The sequence below is a fragment of the Hippocampus zosterae genome, chromosome 14 (genome assembly GCF_025434085.1).
Source record: "Hippocampus zosterae strain Florida chromosome 14, ASM2543408v3, whole genome shotgun sequence".
Classification (NCBI taxonomy): Eukaryota; Metazoa; Chordata; class Actinopteri; order Syngnathiformes; family Syngnathidae; genus Hippocampus; species Hippocampus zosterae.
The window spans coordinates 19,353,372-19,376,489 of record NC_067464.1 but is presented as its reverse complement, the minus strand read 5'-3'; the positions used below and the strand labels follow the sequence as shown (position 1 = coordinate 19,376,489).

Genomic DNA, 23,118 nt, shown 5'->3' with positions numbered 1-23,118 from the left:
TCGGACACCTCACTGGTGAGGTATGTCCCACAGGCAGGAGGCCCCGGGGACGACCCAGGACACTCTGGAGAGACTATGTCTCCCAGTTGGCCTGAGAACGCCTCGGGATTCCCCAGGAAGTGCTGGAAGAAGTGGCTGGGGAGAGGGAAGTCTGGGCTTTCCTGCTAAAGCTGCTGCCCCCGCGACTGGACCCTGTATAAGCGGTAGAAAATTGATGGATGGATGAGTGGTATAATAATCCATGAAACCTTACCAAAATAATGTTAAAAAATGTTCATGAAATAAAATAAAAATGAAAATGCTTTAAAAAAATAAAAGCATAAAAGCTGGGTGAAACTACATTTTGAGTGGACAAAAACTACCTAAAACTATTCTGAATTAGGGTGAAAATGTCCTTGGTTTTTGTCTTTCATACGAGCTTTCGGGGTTCATTTAAAATTAATTTATTTTGGTGTTGCTGTACGTCCGTCCAGAAGCAGGAAGAAAGAGCTAATGCTGTTGGTCAGAGTTTCAAATAGCGGGTGAATGTGCAATTTAATTTACTTTCATTTAACATTAAAAAGCTGAAGCATCGTAAAATGTTTCTCAATCGAGCAAAGAGCGCTAGTTTCAAAGCATGTCTCAGCCTTCCTTTTGAAAACATCTGTTAACTTCCTTGAGGGGAAGAAAAAAAGCTCCTCTCATGTGCTTAAAACTGTTATTCAGCTTTCTGTTATTCCTCATCTTACATAGCAACTTAGCTGCTTAGTGAATCTGTGAAGTGTATTTGGCTTGACATATCACCAAAATGCAGCTGAATGGATTTAACTGTCTGGAACAAATAACAGTATTATGTTGAGTGGATTACCTGAACACATGTTCGGGCCACCTATTTCATGAAATCCAAGTCGGCATTAATCTCAAAGTAAATACAAGTGAACAGAAAATATAAAAAAATGAATTCAAATTTTACCACAAGAAAATACGCCGACTTGTTCTCAGAAAGAGAAACGTGTAACTGTAAAATATAACAGCTGTCTGTTTTTTGCGCTGGCTGACATTTTCGTTTCACGGTGTCACATACTGTATATCTCAGGCAACTTTATGAAATAATCTCGCTATGATTAGGCGGCAACAATTATGGTTATGTAAATTATGTTGAAAATGTGTATGACTTCATAAAAACTGCTCCTGTCTTGAAAAAAAGGATCTTTGTAAATTTGGTCTCATAAAGAGTACTCTGACTATTAGCGATATTGCTCATACAGGGTCAGGCAAAATGACCTGACACAGGTGTCACCAACATTTTTGAGGGTGAGAGCAACTTCATGTGTACCGATTGTGTGAAGGGCTACCAAATTGATACACGTCTGAAATAACATATTTGTCCGAAATACCTTCAATAATTTGAGGATGTGTTATTTTTAATACTTGATGATTTAAATTGTCAGACTTTGATCGTGTTTCGAAATGTCTCACAGTACTGCCAATGTTTGCATTTTTAAATCATAATTTCTACTAGCAAATCACAATGTCCAGGCACTGGCGGGCTACTCAAGTGGTCTTCACGGGCTACCTGTGTGCCCGCGGGCACCATGTTGGTGACCACTGACCTGACACATTTGTAGGTTAAACAAAAGGCAAATAAAGTATCGAAACAAAAAAGTGTTTTTATTTTCGAAAAGTACATAAAATGCGTTTTTTTTTTCATATAATGCCATTTTTTTTCTTTTTCAGTTGCTGTCATGAATTGGACTGGTGAGCATTGCGCTCTCATTGTGGAAACGTTTATCAATACAAACAAATCTGTAACTACGTTTGCATTTCAATCTATGTGTTACCAACTTCAGAGCTACTGGATCATGGGTGTCATTTTTGCCTATCCCATTCCTCATAAACACTGACCTTAACAGAGGCAGGGGAGGCCTGCAGTTCCTTTGACATTGTCCTTGGTTCCATGTAACCTCCTGGTATGAGTGGTCATTGTTCTCTTGGGGTCTTTTTTTTTTAGGCTAGCCATGTTCACCACTGTGAAATGTTTTCTTTATTTGTGGATAATAACTCACTGTGGTTTTGCTGAACTCAGAAAGCTTTTAGGAATGGCTTTGTAAACCTTTTCATGGATCGATAACTTGAGTTTTCATCTGAGCTTGGCATTTTTTTGCAGGATTCTGAGATCTTTTGGCTGACTTCATTTTGTCAAACAGATTCTACTGAAGTGATTTCTTGATTGAACAGATCAGGAGGTAATCAGGGTTGGGTGAGGTCAGGTAGGTTTTGAATTTGGTTATCCAAAGAGGAATGTAGTCAAAGTTATAATAATAATAATAATAATAATAATAATAATAATAATAATAATAATACGTTATGAATGACAGGTGGAAGCTCCAAAGTTGGAGAGCAGAGCATCTGAAAATGCTGCTTTACAAAATGCTCAGATGAGCAGGATTACAGTCAGGTGAATGGATGAGGAGGATCGGAAAAAGCAAACAAAAGTGTCAATATGTAGAAGGTCGGACATAGAAGGTTGACCAAGATTGTAAATTTACATGAATGTCTGTAAAATAACTTGGAATTTATTTACGAAACTGTGAGCCATTGGTATGAGATTGTGGGGTAATATGGTGGCGCTGTGATGTGTTGGTCATCAGATAGGCTGCAGTTTTAAACCAACAGGACGTTGCACGGTGACTATTTTTATAAATAATTCAGTTTTCTTTGGCTAATATTTACATTTGTTTGATGATCTCCAACATTAACCTGAGGAAACGATGTAAGAAAGTAGGAATTAGAGAGGATGGCAACCATTCTGATTTTACCGGAGTCACAGTTCTTATTCATGTCGAGGGGACCGTGTAGCCAGCTAACTTGATAACTGAGGCTGATGTGGATGTTTTAGCCAAGTCTCTGTGATTGACATAATGGTACAGTCCTGGAAAGACGTGATGGCTGAAACCTGTAGCCTCAGTTCATTTTTGTTATGAACCTGGCGTTGGAGAGGAATCAGCGGCTTCTCTTTCGCCGTGGGCCGGCCTTTAGCTTTCAGTGTTTTTTTTTTTCTTCCTTTTGAGCTTGATACCGGCAAGAACAATCCACAAAGAGTCAGAGGTCCTGGCCATCTCTTTTAAGAGGTTGCGGAAGAGGTGGTAGTCCTACATAATAGTTATTTAATTTATTACAGTCTATTTATTCTACAGATATAGTGCTAATGCTTTATTTTATATTGCACTTATATTGAACTGTGTACAGTTCTTTTTGAAAACATTTATTTTGTGCAATGAAACACTTAATTTTTTTCTTTCCCCCCAATTTTGCTGATGTAGACTGCACATTTCCTCAGTGTGGGACAAATAAAGGTTATCTTATCTTATATTAATGTTGTATTATCTTGTCTTATTGGACAGAGTAATCCCAAACACAGAAGATGCAAAAGTACATAAACACACAATAAAAAAGGCACCAAGTGTGAAGAGCAGCAAGCCGTAATGTCCACACTATGTGCGCTACTTGCAGAATTTATTTTGAGGATGTGGGTTTTTACACAGGGGTTCTTTTTTTTTTTTTTCAAGACCACCACCACTTATATGTTTGATAAACTGTCCAGCATATTTAAATACATATTTCCACACTCTGACAGATTTTTTTTCTCGCCCTTTTAAGTTATCAAGAACCTAGATTGGCGGCCCGGTGGTTGAGTGGTTAAGATGGGAAGCATGTCAACCTCAAAGTGCAGAGATCGTGGGTTCGATCCTGGGTCCGGCCTTCCTGTGTGGAGTTTGCATGTTCGCATGACACCTGTGCCTGCGTGGGTTTTCTCCTGGGACTCTGGTTTCCTCATCCCATAAACATGCATGGCAGGCTGATTGAACACTCTAAATTGTCCCTAGGTGTGAGTGTCAGCGTGGATGGTTGTTCTTCTCTGTGTGCCCTGTGATTGGCTGGCAACCGGTTCAGAGTGTACATCGCCTACTGCCCCAAGACAGCTGGGATCGGTTCCATCACTCCCCGAAACCCTTGTGTGAGGATAAATCGGTTCAGAAAATGGATGGATGGATGGAAGATCCTCGATTGCAGCCTTGCCCCCTTTCGATTTCGGGATTTTACAAATAATTAAGGCTTGTTTGAGAGTTTCTCTGTGCTTCACATGCAAAATGTTCAAAGGTCTTCGTTTATGAAATAAACAGCTCATCAACTCGGCCTTTCACATCTCATTTACCTTCATACATTTCATAGACGAGACAGCTCAGCAGCATGGGGCAATCTTTCTCATCAGTACAATTTGACATGGCCTCAGCGGGGCTGTGTCCAATAACTGGACAAACCCACTTTACCTTTGAGCCATGCTGGGCGAGTATAGAGGGTATCACAATTGACTTTTTTCCATCCACAGCTTGTAACTGTCATAAATGATGAATGAAGTTCATCTTCTCAGAGTGCCAAATGCTTCACACTTGTGTTACTTTCCTGTGAGTGATAGCAATGAAAAAAAAAAATCGCTTCAAGCTGGATTTCAAAGTGTGGTCGACTAAACAGAATGTGTTTTGAACAGCAGGCGCTCGGATACTCCTGCTTAATATTCAAATTGATGTTACTTAATATCATAAAAATAATTCTTCAGTCCTCTATGCTTATCAATTGAGAAGCTTTTTTCAAGTGGCCGCGTTGTCATTGAATAATAATAATAATAATAATAATAATAATAATACATTTTATTTGTGGGCGCCTTTCTAGAAACTCAAGGACACCTTACAACAAGCAGTTAAAATCACGAGTACAATGTTAAAAACAACATCAAATAAGATGACCACAATTGACCACTAACCCCATTTTTTTTTAAACCATAGACTGATATCGTTTTGTCATAAACAAATCAGCATCTATTATGATCATGAAAATATTCAACAACAGATTTACACCTGCTATTCTACGGTTCAATCTAATTGAAAAAAAAATCACATCGCTCTCCTTTCGTGCCAATGGCGGCGGTTGACTATAACACCATCTGACACATTGTTTGCATATTTGATTGGATCAGCATCTTGGCACGTTGTCATTTTATGTCAGCTGTGCAGTTATCTCAGCGGCATGTAAAACGTGGACATTTTATCGTCAGTATGGAATCAGGACACGAGCAAGTACTCCACACTTGACAAGTTATAAAAACGTAACAGCTGGTTCGATGATGAAGATCATCAAACCGGTCTTTCTGCATGTCTAAGAGGTTGTTGAGTCATTTGTCTTGATCATCAATCAGCCCGAAGTGTTGGATTGGAGGTTTCGTCTATTTGGGTAGTTTTTCTATTTGTGCCAATACTTCATAATGCTGTTACATTTTGTGTTTTGTTTGCATCAAATATTGTTCGGAAGTACAAAACAGAAACTTTTCGTGGACAGAACCTAAATTGATCTCCAAACTTTAGACGAACACCTTGTCATTACTGACAGTTTAATGTCCATCTGTATGTTTTTCTCACAATCTTTGCCCAACGTTCCTTCTAGTGAGCAATTGCGCACTGCTCTCATCCTCTCATTACACACCGTGACGCTGGCGCGCACCACGCACATTCATTACATTTGTACACTCATACACGCATAGTTGCCTGCATTGAGATTGTAGAGTAAGCCTCATTTGCATGAGACATGAGCACAAGGGTACCTCATTTCTGCTTTTCACTGCCATTTGCAGGGGAAGCTTTCCAGCTACCCGGGCATTCTCACATTTGTTTCAATTTCTCTGACAATTTATTTTCCAAAGGAAACATTCAACCATCCATCCATTCATTTAGAATACCGTTTGTCCTTATTTGGGTGTGTAACCGAAGCCAATCGCGGCTGACTTCAGACAAGGGTGGTGTTCACCCTTTAACTGGTTGCTAGTCAATGACAGGGCACATACATTATGGACAAACAAACATTCATACACACACTCACACCTCTGGGCAATTGAGAGACTTCAATTCACCTACCTTTACATATTTTTGTTGCTGCGTTTGCCGCTCTGTCTAAAAAAGTGTGTGTTTCCTTTGGTGAGTTTGAGCTTGGAGGTTAAGTGCACTCAGCTGCTCACCCAGGATGTTCATTGAAACATTAGAGGTGGGGGAAATATTTGATGACACTCAAGCACACTTCAACATGCGGACCTGTGAGGATTCTGCAACTCCCGGGGTGCCTCTCATCTTGTATCGTATTATTGTATGAGTATTATGAGCTTAAAGGCACCCTGGGAGATCAGCTTGATTCCTTTTCCAGTGGGCTGGACCGTGATAAACGTTGAGGTCACGGTACAAGTCCTGCTGCGGACATTAAGAAATTGCAACTGGTTATTGTTAAAGTTCTTTCAAGCAGGGCACCACAATTGTTTTTGATATTTTCATTCATGCAACATTTTTTTTCCCTGTCCACTGTGGTACTTTCATCTCCTGCTGTGCAATCAGATGCTACATTGACTAGCTATTCTGACCAACAGAGAAAACATGAATCCCTTTTTTCATACAACAACAAGGATGCCAGATGTTCTGAGGGATGATGGGCTGAGCCAGTGGGGTAGGAGTGAAGAGCAGAATGGCCTCAAAGATAGTGGAAGGACAGGCATGTGTGTGAGGATAGTAATAATGGCAGATGCTGGAATGGATGCTGCACGTGACCATGCACGCGCACACACGCACACAGACACACACAGACACACACACACACACACACAAATTGAACCCCTCAAGTCTATTTGGAAATGTTTGTCCATCTATTCTTGATCTGTATCTCGCTAGTGTCACGGGTGTGCTGGAGCCAGTTGACTTGAGGCGAGAAGTGGGGTACACCCTGGACTGGTCACCAACCAATCACAGGGCACACCGAGACAAGCAGCCAGTCACACTTACATTCAGATCTACATACAAATTAGACCAGGGATGGGCACCTGGAAGACTGCAGGCCACACGCAGCCCTCGCCCAAAGTCTGAAAGGAGAAAACATAATTTGGGGTGGGGTGGGGCATAATAAACACCCCCCCCCCCCCAAAAGGTCATGTACATTTCAGTGTGCATCAATTATTGGAGTTTTTCTGTCCTTAACCTCTTTGAATAGCGCAGGTCCACTGTATTGTTTGAAGTTGTGATAGCACCATTTGCCACTAGATGGCAGAAATCACTTAATTGTGCTTGCATCTGGGGTTTGTAATGCCCAACACTAAAATGTGCTTAGCCCGAGATTGTTGTCGATGTTATATATGCATTAACTGCCAATACTGATGGAAGTTCCATGACTGCACAACCCCCATTTTTCTGACGAATGATGGGATGCTTCGAAAGACTAATCAATGACCGACATGCCTGGTGTGCTCCTTTTTCTTCATGATGCTATTTGCACTTTAAACAGACCGCCTCAATGTTCACAGAGCAGGTGCATTTGCAGGCAAGAGTAAATCTGTATATAGGCGAACTCAATTTATCACCATTAGTCATTTCGGTCAACATTGGATCAGTAGTGTTCATGAAAGCGTTTCAGTCGTGCGAGTGAGAGCAGTCAAGGCAAGCAGTCAGCGAGCAATGAGGCAGTTGTGAGAGGAAAACAAAGCATCAAAACATAACGGATGTAATTCAATAATTGTTGACAATTTTGATCATCGAGATAATCGTGGCGGTCCTAATGGACAAAGGCAAAAACGTGAGTGAGAATAGTCGCTGGTCTTGAGGTGCCGTATGATTAACTGATAATCATTCCTTTTGCCCAAAGCTTGGCTCGACTTCAGTCCATCCGCTTTACATCAATCCATCCATTGTCTGATCCGCTTTATCCTCACGACAGTCATAGGCGTGCTGGAGCCGATCCCAGCTGTGTTCGGGGAGTAGGCGGGGTACACCTTGAACTGGGCACACATACACAAACAAGCTTTCACACTCACAATCACACCAACATAAAATTGAGGGTGTTCCATGCAGGTTTTTAGAATGTGGAAGGAAACTGGAATACCCTAAGAAAACCCACACAAGCACAAGGAGAACATGGAAACCCCACATAGGAAGCCAAAATCGAACCCTGCACCTAACCGTGAGCCTGACGTGCTAACCAGTCAGCCACCATGCCACCCGCTGAATAGGGCGAGTGGTAGAAAATGGTTGTTGAATGTTCTGTGAATATGAGTGTTCATGATTGTGTTTTTCAGACAGAATCTTGAGTGTATACATAAAACACAAACATTATTTTCGGAAAAAAAATACTGAAGATTTTCAACATTTCCTTTTCTCCTCCTTTAACTTTTCATTGGTGCTAGATTTGACTGTGCCTGCAGCTGGTGTTTACTGTGCTTCCCACAGAGATGTCATTATGCTTTATGTGCAGTACATGTGTTCATTCAGCAGGCGCAGGGCTTATTTGCAATTCACTTTTATCGCTGTTCAATGCTGGAAATTCACAGTGGTGAACCATGGTGTGCTTTTCCTTCCTGAAAATCCCTCATGTTTATGCAAAAGTAAATGTGAAAGGCATCCACAAGTCTGCACTTCTGTCCTCGTTTTTGTAACTTGCTTGCAGGAGTACACCATTATAGTAAATATAATCATGGGCGTGGAAATCAGCACGATCCACGATTACAACTAAGCTGAGGGATGTGAAGATGTGTACATTCTTATTGATCCATCCATTTTCAGATCCGCTCTATCCTCATAAAGGTCCTAGGGAATGCTGGAGCCTATCCCAGCCATCTTTGGGCAGTAGGTGGGCAACACCCTAAACCAGTCGCCGGACAATCGCAGGGCACACAGAGACGAACAACCATCCCCGCTCACACTCATACGCAGGGACAATTTAGTGTTCAATCAGCCTGCCATGCATGTACATTCTTAATTGATCCATCCATTTTCCGATCCGCTCTATCCTCATAAAGGTCCTAGCGAATGCTGGAGCCTATCCCAGCCATCTTTGGGCAGTCGGTGGGCAACACCTTAAACCAGTCGCCGGACAATCGCAGGGCACACAGAGACGAACAACCATCTGCGCTCACACTCACACGCAGGGACAATTTAGTATTCAATCAGCCTGCCATGCATGTTTTTGGAATGTGAGAGGAAACCGGTGTACCCGGAGAAAACCCACGCAGCTTCGTGTTCCTATGTCATTGAGTAGTGATTAATAGCAGGAACCAGTTGTAACCTAAAAGGGTTCTGCCCTACACTAATTGATGTGCATTCGCTAACACACATTCAAACAGACAACTCCTTTATGAGCTCTGTGCAGTCTTGATGAAACGAAGGAGACAAGCAAAACTTCAAAGGATATTTAGCCCCATGTGGATGTGAGCCCATGAGGTTTGTGTTTCTTTTTGTTGAATCAATGACTTTTGTATTTCATTTATGGTTTTGCAACACCATTTCTGTTTTTGTTGCATGTCCATGTTTGTGACCAGTTCTCATGGCTTTGTTCGAGGCACTATTGCAGCTTCTACTCTATGCACATTATAATGCAACACACCCTATATATGAAAACTGTTTTCAAATTGGCCATTAATTGAAGGTGCACCTTATAATTCGAAGTGCCTTATAGTGCAGAAAATTTGGTACTATTCTTATAAACCGAAGACGTTTTTTTTTACCTCATATCTTGACAGATCATATTTTCAGTTTCACACCTTTCATTAGGGCCGTTCACACGGCACACATTTGCTCCGGTCCTGCACCGAGATATTTTGTTGCGGGATATTTTGCACCGCAGCAAATTGTGTGGAGCGTTCACACGTACAAAGCCGCTGAGCGGGGCAGCCCCGGTACAGTGTCGGGGCTGCCCCACTTGCGTTCACACGGCAGTTTCTGCAGCGGAGCAAAACGACAGAAAACAAAAGAGCTGTCGTGTTGGTTCTTTTTAAAAGTACTGTATATACACAACTCAAGCGACGACTGGACCGGCACGTCCTTCTCCTTCTCGGTTTCCGTGCCTTCAGCTCGAGAGTGACCGCCCAAGAAAACGTAAATGAACGATGACTTCAATGACACTCAGAAAAGCAAACACTAATGCGCCAAACAGAAAATCAAGAGAGGAAATCACAAAATAAATCATATGGGGGGGGGGTTGTGAACAAACAACAAAGGAACAAACAACTCCGAGACAGTCCAGTCTCCTGCAAAAGGAAAGATGTTACTAGCCAAGTCTTGTGTCGTTATGAATCAACACATTATGGAAGTCCGACAGAGCACGAAAGCAACGCATTCTCGCCATACGTACTCTTCACAAGCATTTGCTCTGGAGCTAATTTAACCCAGTTGCGTTCACACGTGCAAATTTACACCGGTGCTGCTTCGCAAGCGAGCATTTGGTGCGGAGCAAATATTTGACTCCGGTATAAGCTCTTTTCCGGGGCTACGCCGGAGCTAATTTGCACGTGTGAACGCTCTACTGGGGCAGCCCCGGTGCAGCACCGGACCAAATATTGCCGTGTGAACAGCCCTATTGTGTGTTTATACATTCTGTTTTATTAATGTATGCTTTTCATTTCAAAACCTTTGCAAAGGGCCAACATTACTCCTGCCTATATTCTCATTCCCATAAGCAAGACTTCACTAAAAATCAGTGAAAATATTTTACAGTCCACTCATCATAACATTTGTTAACATATTTTTAATAAATTATATGAATTCAAAAATAACATTTGTAGTGGAAACACAATGTTTATCTATCTCAGAGGATGAATGCTGCTCTATCCAAATAATGCACAGCACAAAATAATTCTCTAATTAGGCCCACAGTGGACGTAAACTACTCAGCAGCAAATAAATCAAATAGATAGTCAAGTATACATCACCATATTTGACATACTGAACAGTTTGTGTCCAGTCTTGTACCATTAATAATCAATGTAAAAAAAAAACCTTCCAGTCGGTCAATACCATTGCAATAGGACAACTAGCAAAAGATCACATTTGGCATTTACTTGGCAACTTATGTAGTCTTTGATATTTTTCTGATATCTGTGATTTATCCTTCCGCTTGTTTTCGGTCTTGTTTAAAGCCATTGGAAGATCACAAATACGAGCTAAACTTAATCGGAGAGAAAGTGTTTGTAGTGAAAAAATTAGTTTTCCCAAAGAAAATTAATTATCTCGTCAAGGCTCTCTCTCTCTCTCTCTCTCTCTCTCTCTCTCTCTCTCTCTCTCTCTATATATATATATATATATATATATATATATATATATATATATATATATATATATATATGTGTGTGTGTGTGTGTGTATATACTGTATATTTATTTGGCACAGTGAACACCTATTTTGTTCGGCAGGCGCCTGTGCGCTAAAGTCGGGTGCATCTTCATTGTAGTACCATACCATGTCCAGTCTGATTGGGACCTTGATGTGCCTGACTGGACATGCAGGTGCACAGAGCTACCTTGCCCCCAATGCATATGATAATTCGGTCACAGAAAGTTGATTGCGCTCGGCATAAAAATGGATGCATCTCTATTTATCTAAGTCTACCGTAGCGCGTTTGTGAATTTGTGAGGTGAACTCTGCCTCACTGAGCTTAGATGACAGGGCATCTGCAACCCCCGGCGCATATCAGATTTTGTAAAGAAAAAGTAGAATACATTTTGGACTAATTAAAAGGTCGAACATGGGGCGCAGGTGGTGGAATGCCATTTGGAAAATTTGATCGAGGTGCAGGCAAAAAAAGATTTGGCGCTCCACAGACGTGTTTTTATTCATAAATATGAATAAGCCATGCAATGCTGAAAGCTAAGAAAGGGCGCACGGAGGCGACCGTCGCTAGCAGAGGCACATCAAGGCAAATTGTTGGAGAAACGCAGCAGCGTTTTCCGTTACAACACCACAAGTTGCCAAGCTGAGTGATGCCACCTTCAGCAGCAAATATGCACAGGCAACAACAAGGCAACTCCGCTGGCAGTCGGACAAACGCGGACGGCCGCCATACTAAGCACATCCCAAGGAGATAAAAACACACTGCAGCAAACGCAACAACTACCAAGGCGAGAGGAGATAAGAATGGAAACAGCAAGTTCACCTTATGCCGCACGACCACACAGTACACCACTTCTACGATCACAAGCAACGCCATCGCAGCCACAAGAGGGTGGAAAACAAATCTGCATTATCAACAATGAGAAGCAAAATCCACCTGTTTTTTTCCATTGCAGTGGGTGACCATTTTTCCACTTTCTGGCCACCTCCTGTGATGGACAAAAACGGGTCGATTTTATTGCTGAACTCATTTTCCACAAATGTAATATTAATCAGAATGACGTGTTTAGACAAGTGTGGCCACCCAGATCATAATATTGTCAAAAACATTTTGGGGTTGGCTTCCCCTTTATGCACCTGCCAATGTCATGCACAAACCTCAGCCTTCTCCGGATTCTCTAACTAATGCTCCTTTTGGATGTCTGAGCTGCTTGTTATCTCTCAGGTCTCAAAAACTGGCTACCTTTAAATGCATTCTTGCATCTGATTACTTCTGACATTTAACTACCACCCAAAGCATATGAAACGAAGTGAGGGCTGGAGCTTACCTGCGAAACGGAGGTTTCATGCAATACTCTGCGGTCTCATGCAATATTTAATATACTGACAAGCATGATTTACTTGTTGGTGAAGGTCTCGGTGTGATGTTCCCGACAAAAGTGTCATGGGCAATCATGGGCAAAGATATGTGATCCTGAGGTTGCCAGACTGGACAATTGTGAAAGCTGTGACTATCCAAGAACAGTTTTTCTATGTCCCAAACAGAGTCGGCCTTTCTGTCTCCTTATACAGTATATTTATTTTGGACAGACTTTCAATTTTACAGTTATACAATGAAGGGCTGCCTTTGTGTCCATAAACTTTCAATTTTACAGTTATACAATGAAGGGCTGCATTTGTGTCCATAAACTATTTAAAAGACACATGGACAGATAAACACGCACTCCCCTCGTTACTGGCCTGTTTTAATAATTCAAAAGACTGACTGCTTGCCTGACAGTGGTTTCAATCTATGGACTCAGCCATACATCATGCAAACTAATCATATGGTGCATTCAGTAGTTTGTGCTTTGCAGTTTTACATCAGCAAGAGTACCATATTTTACGCATGATAAGGCACACTCAAAAGCATTCAATAGTCTCAAAAGCCGACACTGCACCTTATAATCCGGATGCGCCTTATATATGGATCAATATTCGGATTTCTTGGATATAGTCTTTTAAATGTTCTGGAAAGGGCTCTGTTTACAGCTGCGGCGGTTGTGTAAGCTCTATATAAATAAATCTGTATTGTCTCGTATTGTATTGTATTCCCTTTAGTGTAGCTCCATCTAGCATAACACAGTCGCAATCACTATTGTAGCTTCTATTCTATGTGCCTTATTATGCGGTCCACCCTACATATGAAAACAGTTTGAAAATTGAAGGTGCCTCTTCTCCTACAAAGTGCTTTAAGGTGCGGAAAATACGGTAACCTTTGAGTTGTTTTGTTACTCTACATTTTATGTGTTTACATGTGTGTCTTTGTGGCAGCCTGGGCAGCGATATTGTGTGAAATTGACAGTGAGGATACAGTATAGATAGCGGACCACTGTGATTTAACCAGGCAACTCGAATTGTATCTCACAGGTGAGATATGTTGGAGTGCAATCATGACTGCCCATCTGCTGCATCTGCCACTTCAGAGATATTTAATGTGCACAGAACACAGTGTTAGTTATGCTAAAATCTCAAATATGGTAAGGAAGAAAATCATCAGTTCTTCATGACACTGAATATGATTATATGTAAAGTTGTTCAATGGATTGATGGACTGTACATCGTAAAGGGAGATTTTTAAGGATGTCCGCTGGCATACATGTGGTCATTTAAAATACTGAATATTATTGAACATCTTAGTTAGTTAGTTTAGTTAGTTCCGCCTGTTCCTATTTGGAACATTGGGCGACGAGTTTCCTCCATTTGGTCCGGTCACTGGCGACTCTTTTTGCTCCATGCCAGCTGACACCCATCTCACTGAGGTCTTCTTTGGCAGTCTGTCTCCACGTCTTCTTTGGCCTACCTCTCTTTCTCTTTCCACCCTCTGGCATCCAGTCCATGGCCACACTTGCCGGTCTCTCTCTTGGCAGTCGGAGTACGTGGCCGATCATTTTCCTTCTCCTTTCAGAGACAATGTCTGACAGTTCAGCCACTCCTGCCTTCTTCATCACCTCCTCGTTGGTGACGTGGTCTCTCCATGAGATCCTCAGGATGGATCCCAGGCAACGCCGATGGAAGACATCTAACTTGTTGGTTATGTTGGCTGTCTTCATCCATGTCTCACAAGCGTAAATCGCTGTTGGGATAACCACTGACATATAGAGGCGTAGCTTGGTGGTCGTAGTGATGGCTTTCGATGACCAGATGTTGCGGAGGCGTTGGAACACTCCCGCAGCTTTACCAAGTCTACTGTTGACGTCTTTCTCCACACCACCTGTATTTGAGATGTTACTCCCAAGATATGTGAAGCTGTCAATGTACTCTATGTCATGTTGGTGTAGAGTGAGTGGTTGAAGGTGTTGGTGCTGTCCGACGGCCATGGCCTTGGTCTTTTCCTGGCTAATTCGCAAACCGACCTTAACTCCGTGCTCATACAGATTATTGGTCAACTCCTGGAGTGCAGGCTGGGTGTGACTTAACAGGGCCAAATCATCTGCAAATTCCAGGTCAGCTAGTCTGCTCCCTCCCCACTTGATACTAACTTTTGCTCCTGTGATGGACTTCCTCATCACAAAGTCGATTATGATAATGAAGAGTAGGGGTGACAGAATGCAACCCTGTCTTACACCAGTGACAATGTCAAAATCATCAGTTGTGCCACTGTTGGTTTTGACACAACACGTTGAGTTGTGGTACAATGACCTGAAGATGTTGATGTACTTGAGGGGTACACCATACAGCTTGACGATCTGCCACAGTGACTCCCGGTGGATGCTGTCGAAGGCTTTCTTGAAATCGATATAGTTGATCATGAGTGGTATCTGAAGTTCTTGGCACTGCTCTATGATGTTTCGAAGGGTAAAGATCTGTTCGGCGCAAGACCTTCCCTTCCTGAAACCGGCCTGCTCTTCCCTCAAGATGTTATCCACTTCATCTTTAAGGCGATGTAGCAGAACACTGCAGAATACCTTGCTGGTAATTGACAGCAGCGTAATACCCCGCCAGTTATTGCAGTCTGCGAGGCTTCCCTTCTTGGGGAGCGTGACAATGACCCCACGTCTCCAGTCGGCAGGAACCTCTTCAGCATGCCAAATGAGGTTAAACAGGTGGGTAAGGCTCTTCACAACAGCATCTTGGCCATGTTTCAACAGCTCGGCAGCTATCTCATCGAGTCCCGGTGCCCTTGATTGCTCTGGCAACCTCAGTCTCGGATATCTCTTTCGATGTAATATTTAGAGCTGGAGCTGGTGTCTCTTGATCGAAATTGAAGAGCACGGGAGGCATTGGTTGGTTGAGAACCTCCCTGAAGTGTTCCAGCCATCTTGCTTCTTGCTCCTCCTCGCTTAGAAGTGTCCTGCCATCCTTGCTCCTGATTGGCACGCCAGAGCTGCTCCTGCAGTTGGTTAGCTCCCGCACGATCTTGTATAGGGTCGTCGTGTCGTTGTTCTCTGCTGCTTCCTGTGCCTCTCTTGTTTTCTCTTCGAGCCACTGTCTTTTATCCTTCCTGCAACTCTTCTTCACTGCCCTGTCCAAGTGTCTGTACTCCTCGTCTTCCATCCTCCAGCTCCGGAGCCTCCTCTTTTGTTCTCTTTTTATCTTAGCCACTTTCCTTTCCTCAATCAACTTCCAGGTGTCGTCTGTTATCCATCTGTCTTTGTTGGTACCCGTCTTTCTGCCTAGAACTGCTTCTGCAGTGTCAGCAATGGCACAAGAGAACATATTCCACTGGTCCTCAATGTTTGCAAGGTGTTGTGATACCTTGAGCTTCCTACTCAATTCCTCACAGAAGCTTTCGGAGAAGTTTTTATTCTTTAGCTTGTCCACCGCGTAAGGTCTCTTGGGCTGCACCTTTTTCACCTTCTTCAGCTTCAGCTTGATTTTACTCACCACAAGGAAGTGGTCTGAACCCACATCCGCACCTCTGTAGGAGCGAACGTCGAGCAATGACGAGCGCCACCTTGTGTTGATGCAGATGTAGTCCAGTTCGTTCTGGGTCCCGCCACCAGGTGAAACCCAGGTTACTTTGTGGATCCGCTTGTGCTCAAAAAAGGTGTTGCCAATGCTGAGGCCGTTGGTACTGGTTAGCATCAACAGTCTCTCCCCGTTGTCGTTCGTGGAGCTCGCAAACCCATGCGGTCCAACTGTGGCATTCAGGCCCCTTCTGTCATTATCCAGTTTTGCGTTGAAGTAACTAACAAAAATAACTAAAAGAGCATCTATTTAATTGACTGATTGAAGCAAGACCTAGACAAGTGAAGTCAAATTTGTTCAAACCCTGATGGATGATATCACAGTGACATTTTTTAGTTGGTAAAGACCCCCATCCCTTTGCGAGCAAGACTATGTGTAGAGTATGTGCACGTTGCCTATGCTGAGAGCACACTAAATAATAAACCAGCTGTAACCTATGAAGCAGAATTCTGGTACGAAGGCAAATTGGACAAGTGTGCACTGTGGTGTGAAATAAGATGCCTGATGTTGTATAATAGAAGATTGTTTTCTGTTGACGGAATGGTGCCTTGTTTCTTGTGAGTGTCCTCCAAAGACTTTGTTCATAGAAAGAAAAAGTTCACTTACTTTGGTATTTGACACAATCATATACAATAATATTGACAGCCTTACTGAACATAGGACTCTTACATTTTCTCTCAATGAAATTACTCAAAATAAAAATTTAAAAAACTACTGACAAATAGAGTGAAGTGAATAATAATTTTATTAGGGACAGCTAGAATGCTTTGTTGGTGTGAAATGCAATTTGCTGTGGATGTACAAAGACAATATAAAATAAATAAATAATGTATGGATCACAAATCCATATGAAGAGTTACTCCCAAAAAATGTTTTTGAACAAATTACTTTAATACCTTTTTAACATGATTTAAATAATTATTCAGAGGAAAAGAAAACGATTTGAGCAACGAGGCTGAAACATGCTGTCGGAGTGGAAAATGCACTTCTTTGTTGTGAGATACACATTTTCCCTGTTAAGCTTGCTTGTGTTTCCTCCTGACATTTTAACAAATAATTGCACTTGTGACAAAGTGCAACAAGCACTGGCATCGCGATGTAATCCCTCCGTGTCTCTCCAGTCTCCAGGTATAACCTCTCAAAACAAGAATAACCAATCTTTTACATTAGTGTTGCATTTGCATTTTGTGGAAATCAGATGGTCATGCCTCAAGATGGGCGGCCCGGTGGACAAGTGGTTAGCGTGTCAACCTCACAGTGCGGAGGCCGCAAGTTCGATCCCGGCTTCGCCCTTCTTGTGTGGAGTTTGCATGTTTTCCCAGTGCCTTTGTGGGTTTTCTGTGGGTACTCCGGTTTCCTCCCACATTGTGTGTGAGTGTGAGCACGGATGGTTGTTCGTCTCTGTGTGCCCTGTGATTGGCTGGCAACCAGTTCAGTGTGCCCTGAAGACAGCTGGGATAGGCTGAAGCACGCCCCGCGACCCTTGTGAGGATAGCAAATAAGAAAATGGATGGTTGGATGGATGCCTCAAGAGTGAAACGACATTCCTAGCAGCAGAGCTAACACACCGTAATGGACATCAGCTAGCGCTGCACGAGTGTATTTAAGTAAAACCTTCCTCCTCCGAGCCATCAAAGTTGCTAACTTAGCAGCAGTACACTCCCAAGTCGGTGATGTTGAGGCTTCAAAGCCGCAGTTGTTGGGGCTCAAGCGGAGGAGTCACTGCCACTGATCCCACTCGCCAAAATAAAATTGGACATTTTTAATGTATGTTTCATGTCGTAATATGATCGCACAGCACTACATTAAAGGGGAAGGTGTCACCCATGTGTGACCTGTACCAGTGGGAGATGTGCATGCGTCGCGTGAACCTTGCTACATTTGAGTGTTTAAGTGTTTGTGTGTATAGGAATATTTGGCCGGCTATTGAGCATTAAATTCAACTGATAAGTGGTCAATGCACTTCATTGCTGGCCTCACTGCATCCCAGCGGAACGTGAAGGGAGTTAGACCACTGGCATGCTGGACAGAACATGAAAATCCATATTAAGCTTAGTACTGGCTAAATAGTAAATAAAAACTCCAACACTTGACTTTTCAGATTTTCAATATGTTAAAGGCTTTTAGATCTTGGAAAAAAAGCCAACTTTGTTTTAAATTTCGAATAAAAAATGCAAGGAGCTACCAAGCTTAGCAGCTTGCCGTCTAAAGTTACATGAAAACATTTCTTCCTAAAGTTTTCTACAGTAAATAAAGCTTACCAACATTTCAATATAATTTAAATTTCAGTCATTACGTTTATTTTTAAGTTCAGCAAAAGTGTATCCTCAACGCAGCTACTGGACAGCAGACAAATAAATATCTCATCAACACAGCTGTGGAAGAATGTGTCCTCTCTCTGGTTCCTTTTGTCGGTTTTCCGTCATTCTGGAGTGTCTGACATGCAGTCGCTGTCTCCACCATACTGGCTTTTTTTTTTCATCCTCATTTCTCGATCAGTGTTACCAGCAACCATATTTCAAGTTGTTCAAACTTTCCCTGGAGCCAAATTAGCAGTGAGTTGGATGTTAGCCTGTGACCTAACCACTCCCCATTGTCAACTAGCCGGTGTTACCCCGAAGTCAGCTTTATTTATGTAGCACATTTAATAAACAAGGTAAATCAATGTACTTTACATGATTGAAATTACAATCACTATAAGCAAATTCAAGTGATTAACAGCCATCTCTAGAGGAACTGTGAGCGAGCTGAGCTGCCACTTGTGCTTATTTACCGTTGAGAGGCTCATAATGCTGTGACTAGTACCGGTACTTGTAAGTTGAGCTATATTACAATTTTGGTAGAGTCTGCATTGACTTATTAAATTATTGTAACTATCATAAGTGGTTTGGTAACAAGAAAATGTTGAGAAGATGAGATAAGATAACCTTTATTTGTCCCACACTGGGGAAATTTGCAGTATAGCTCTTATTTATTACATTTTTTCTTCTTTCTTCTTTCTACCCACATTCTTGCTGCTGGAGGCTGTAAATTTCCCCAGTGTGGTACAAATAAAGGATATCTTAATCTTAATATGACAATTTAAAATTAGGGTAGACATTTTAGAAAGGATCATGGAAGTTGACATGTTTGAGCTGCTTTCGCGGACCATATCAAATGGTATGGCGGTCCAGATGTGGCTTGATTTTAACACCTGTGATCTTTCACCTCCCTGTTGCTCGTGCGACCACTGTGTAAGGGTGGGGCAGCCATACAAAGCTTTTAAAATTCACTCCTGATTGGCTGTAATCAGTGACTGTGATTGGTCACTGGTACTGATGATAATGGTGCTGTGTGTGGGACCACCCTGGAGAGGTACCTCAGTAGACATGGAGGCTTCTCTATGTCTGCTGAGGTACCTCTCCTCGGCTGATTCAGAGCCAAAATAACCCAGTTTTAAATTGTTGTCTTCTTGGTTGTCAGATTAACAAAAAAATAAAATAAAAAATAAATGATAATTGCCAAAATGCGAAATATTGGCTTCAGTAGTCATCAGGCCAATTATCGGTGAAATTAGTTGATGACTGATGTATATTTTTTTATGCCACATATTTATTTTAGAATATTATTATTTGTGTTTTAATACACCAATTTCAATAGGTCACCATGTTTTCCTTATTAGTGAGAGGGGGGGGGGCACCAAAACTGGGGGCCATATAGATTCTCTGTACTGTGTGTGATGAAAATCATCTTCCATGTTCTTATACCGCTCTTCTGTTTTCCAATTCCAATGATTGTCCCAATCTGTTGTAATCCCTGATACTCTTCCTCACTTGTTCCATTTTGACACCTTCACTCACATCTGGCTCAGCCTCCTTATTCCTTCCTCTCATTCGCTCAAATGATTTGACCCATCCTTCCATTCACCCTGCTGGCTCAGCTTGTATAGAAGCATTCTTTGTTGCAACGGTCTCCTCGATGCTTTGAAGGAGGAAAGCTGAAAGGGAAGAGCGAATATCCAGGCACCAAGCGAGGCACAGAGAGGGCAAACAGGGACAGGAAATCCAAGCATGAGGAGAATGTAGATGCTCGGGGAACTGGGAGGTCAAATGGTAGAGGGGAAGTTGGAAGGAGGAATGTCAGGCTGATGAATAAAAAATAACAATCATAATAATAATAATATTTTTTAGCCATATGTGTTCATATTGTATTTAATTGAAAGATGTTTGTTGTTGTTTTTTTCCCTTTCTCCTTTCTTCTTTCTACATACATTCTTGCTGCTGGAGGCTGTAAATTTCCCCATTATGGGACGAATAAAGGATATCTTATCTTATCTTATCAGATCAATGGCAGCTAGTGTTCCAATTATTGACATCCCACATCTGCTGCATGTTTTGTGCGGGTGGGCCAGGTTTCAAGACATTTGCTCTCAACTTCCACTTGCTCTTTGGTGCACAACAGCTGCTCTTCAATTGCAAGTTAGAAACCAAACAAGCAATGAAGCTGCTGACAACACTAGAAAACCTTTCGATGTACTGCAGACTTCTAAATTGTCGTTTTTTCTACTTTCTAGGAAAGAAAAACAGACACCAAGAGGTTTTCTACCAGTCACCTCTTCAATGGAAATCTGCTGTATCATGTGAATTCTGAAGCAGATTTTCACCGTTTACATCTTTCAAGGTAAGCATGTGGGGGTTTTTTTCTTTGTTTTTTCTGTCATTGCCACTGCTTAAGAAACAGGTTCAAACTGTTTGTCTACTTTATCATGTTGCAAAGCAATGCAAACATTTACACAGGCAATCAAAGCAACCATAGCTGTAGCTGTAAGGGTATTTCCACTCTCCTCACTCATTCATGCTGATTATGTATTCTGGTTGGTTTGTGATAATTCAGCTTCAGGTACTTTTGAAGAAATTGTCCCATCTACCCCAACACCTTCATGTTCAACTTCCTTGACGAAAAGCTGATGACCAGCACACCATCACCAAGCCATTTCCCAGTAACGCTTTTACCAGTGTCGTTTTTATTTTTATTTTATTTTTTTTAAATGGGAAAGCAAAAAAACAAACAAACATGTATCTCACACATGCAGCCATTGTACCAGATATAAAAATTGTATAATCGTATCTTTGTGTTTTTATTTTTATTTTTACGAAGAAACACTTGCATGTTCTCAATTACTATGAGAATGACCCAATTTGGCAGCTCTACCTTCGTGGGGATGTATCGCTGCTGCAACAGAATTTAACACTGAATCCGGGCTATTTAATCATCCATGGCTATGGAAAACATGCTGGCTTGCTCTTGCAGTTTCAGTCAGAAAAAAAAAAATCATTTCCCAAAAATATATGTTGACTGTGTAACCCTTTGTAATTTCTTCAACAATGATGAAAATCTATAAACCTTTATATCTTCTATCTTTTCCCAAATAGAATAAATTACCTTTGTGTGCGGCTGAATTGCTCTCCCCTATTGCTGCTCCCTCTTTTTGTGCTTGTCTTTTTCCAGTCAAGATGGTTGTTCAAACAAACCTCAATACATCCCTCAGGGATATTGTTGACAAATGAACTCAGCTTGTAAGAAGAAAGGGGAAAAAACAGTGAGGGAGTACTAAGGGGAACTGGACAGTGCGTCAAAGAATTAAATGTTCAATCTGTAATCTTGATAGCATTTCAACCTGAATAAACCAACTACTTGAATGGAAGCAGAGAGAGATTCAGTCCACTTCGTGCATGCCTGGCTCAGTGAGTGAAATCCTGTGTGGGTTCTTGCATCAAGCAGTATAAAATTGTGTCCGTCTGGAGCAATCGTCATTGGCTTCCAGATGAACATGTTCACATAGAATGTTTTGCCAGGGGTCGATTTTCAAAGCTTATAATTCCTCTTTTATCACACATCCCCTCATCTCTAATTTCCAAAAGTATCAGTCCTATATGTCTGCAACACATTGTTAGGAAGAGCCTGGAGTAGTAGCAGTTGACATTCAACACAAAACACACACACAGACTGCAAACCCTCTCATGCTACAAGTATTAATGCTGCCACCGTGGTGAACTGCACAACACGTATTATTATTGATGTTTTACGCAGGCGTGCATTGCGCTATTGCCTAACCCAGGGCTAAGCAACTGCAGTTCTCAAGGGCCAGTATCGGGATGTTTTACATGTTTGCCTGCTCCATCACACCTGAGGTTAGATAACGATCTTGTGACCAATGGACCATGGAAATTAGAAGATCCATTTGTGTTTATCAACAGCATAATCTATTCGGTATTGACAGAACAGGGCAAACTCAGCAAGAGAAGCATAAGACAAAGTAAGGATGATTTTTACTGTATTGTTTATTTGTAGTCTTGTGACTAATTAAGACAGGGGTGTCGAAACGTATTTGTTTGAGGACCGCATAGAGAAAAATGGAAGGATGAAAGGGTAAAAACTTCACTACTCCACAAAAAAAGAAAAAACATTTTTTCAGTTTCTTGAGGCAGTTTCATAGCCACTTTGGACAGGATGTGTCTGAATCCATTTGGACCATCCGTGACGTCACTCTACACGACGCAAGGTCCACTGCGCCACAGCAGAATGCGCCAATCAAAGTGCAGAGCGGGAAAGGAATGGAGAACACTGAAGTAATTGAAACCAGTTGAGGAATGGCGTTGCCATTATCAGTCTGCAGGGAGGTAGCGCAATTCAGTCCGTATCGAAACAAGTGCATTCATGGAACTATTTGATGTCTTGTTGTAATTAGAGGATGATGAACACAACACGTGATACCTCCGTTTCGATGTCGTTCCTACAGCAAGCTGTCAACTGGGTCAATGATGCGGCCCGGTCTGAACAGGGCCAAATACGAATTGGACACATGGTAAAATCTGCGAAGATAGTCAGCCCTAAAGATCGGATTTGAGGAATCAGAGAGACGACCAGTTCTCGGAAGAGTCCTCCTGGTTCAGAATGTCCATTTACCGATGATAGAGGCCACTGTGCTCATTGCAACCTTAACAGCAGAATTTTTTCTGCACCCTTC

At 41.9% G+C, this 23,118-nt stretch overlaps 1 protein-coding gene across 1 annotated transcript in view; it reads left to right on the top strand.

Moving 5' to 3' along the window:
• Positions 1–23,118, top strand: part of lrfn5a (leucine rich repeat and fibronectin type III domain containing 5a) — a 186,839-nt gene that overhangs the window by 61,461 nt on the left and 102,260 nt on the right. Inside the window, exon 2 of the mRNA XM_052085703.1 lies at positions 20,665–20,771. The gene's annotated coding sequence lies outside the window, so the exon portion shown is untranslated. The remainder of the gene's footprint in view (positions 1–20,664; positions 20,772–23,118) is intronic.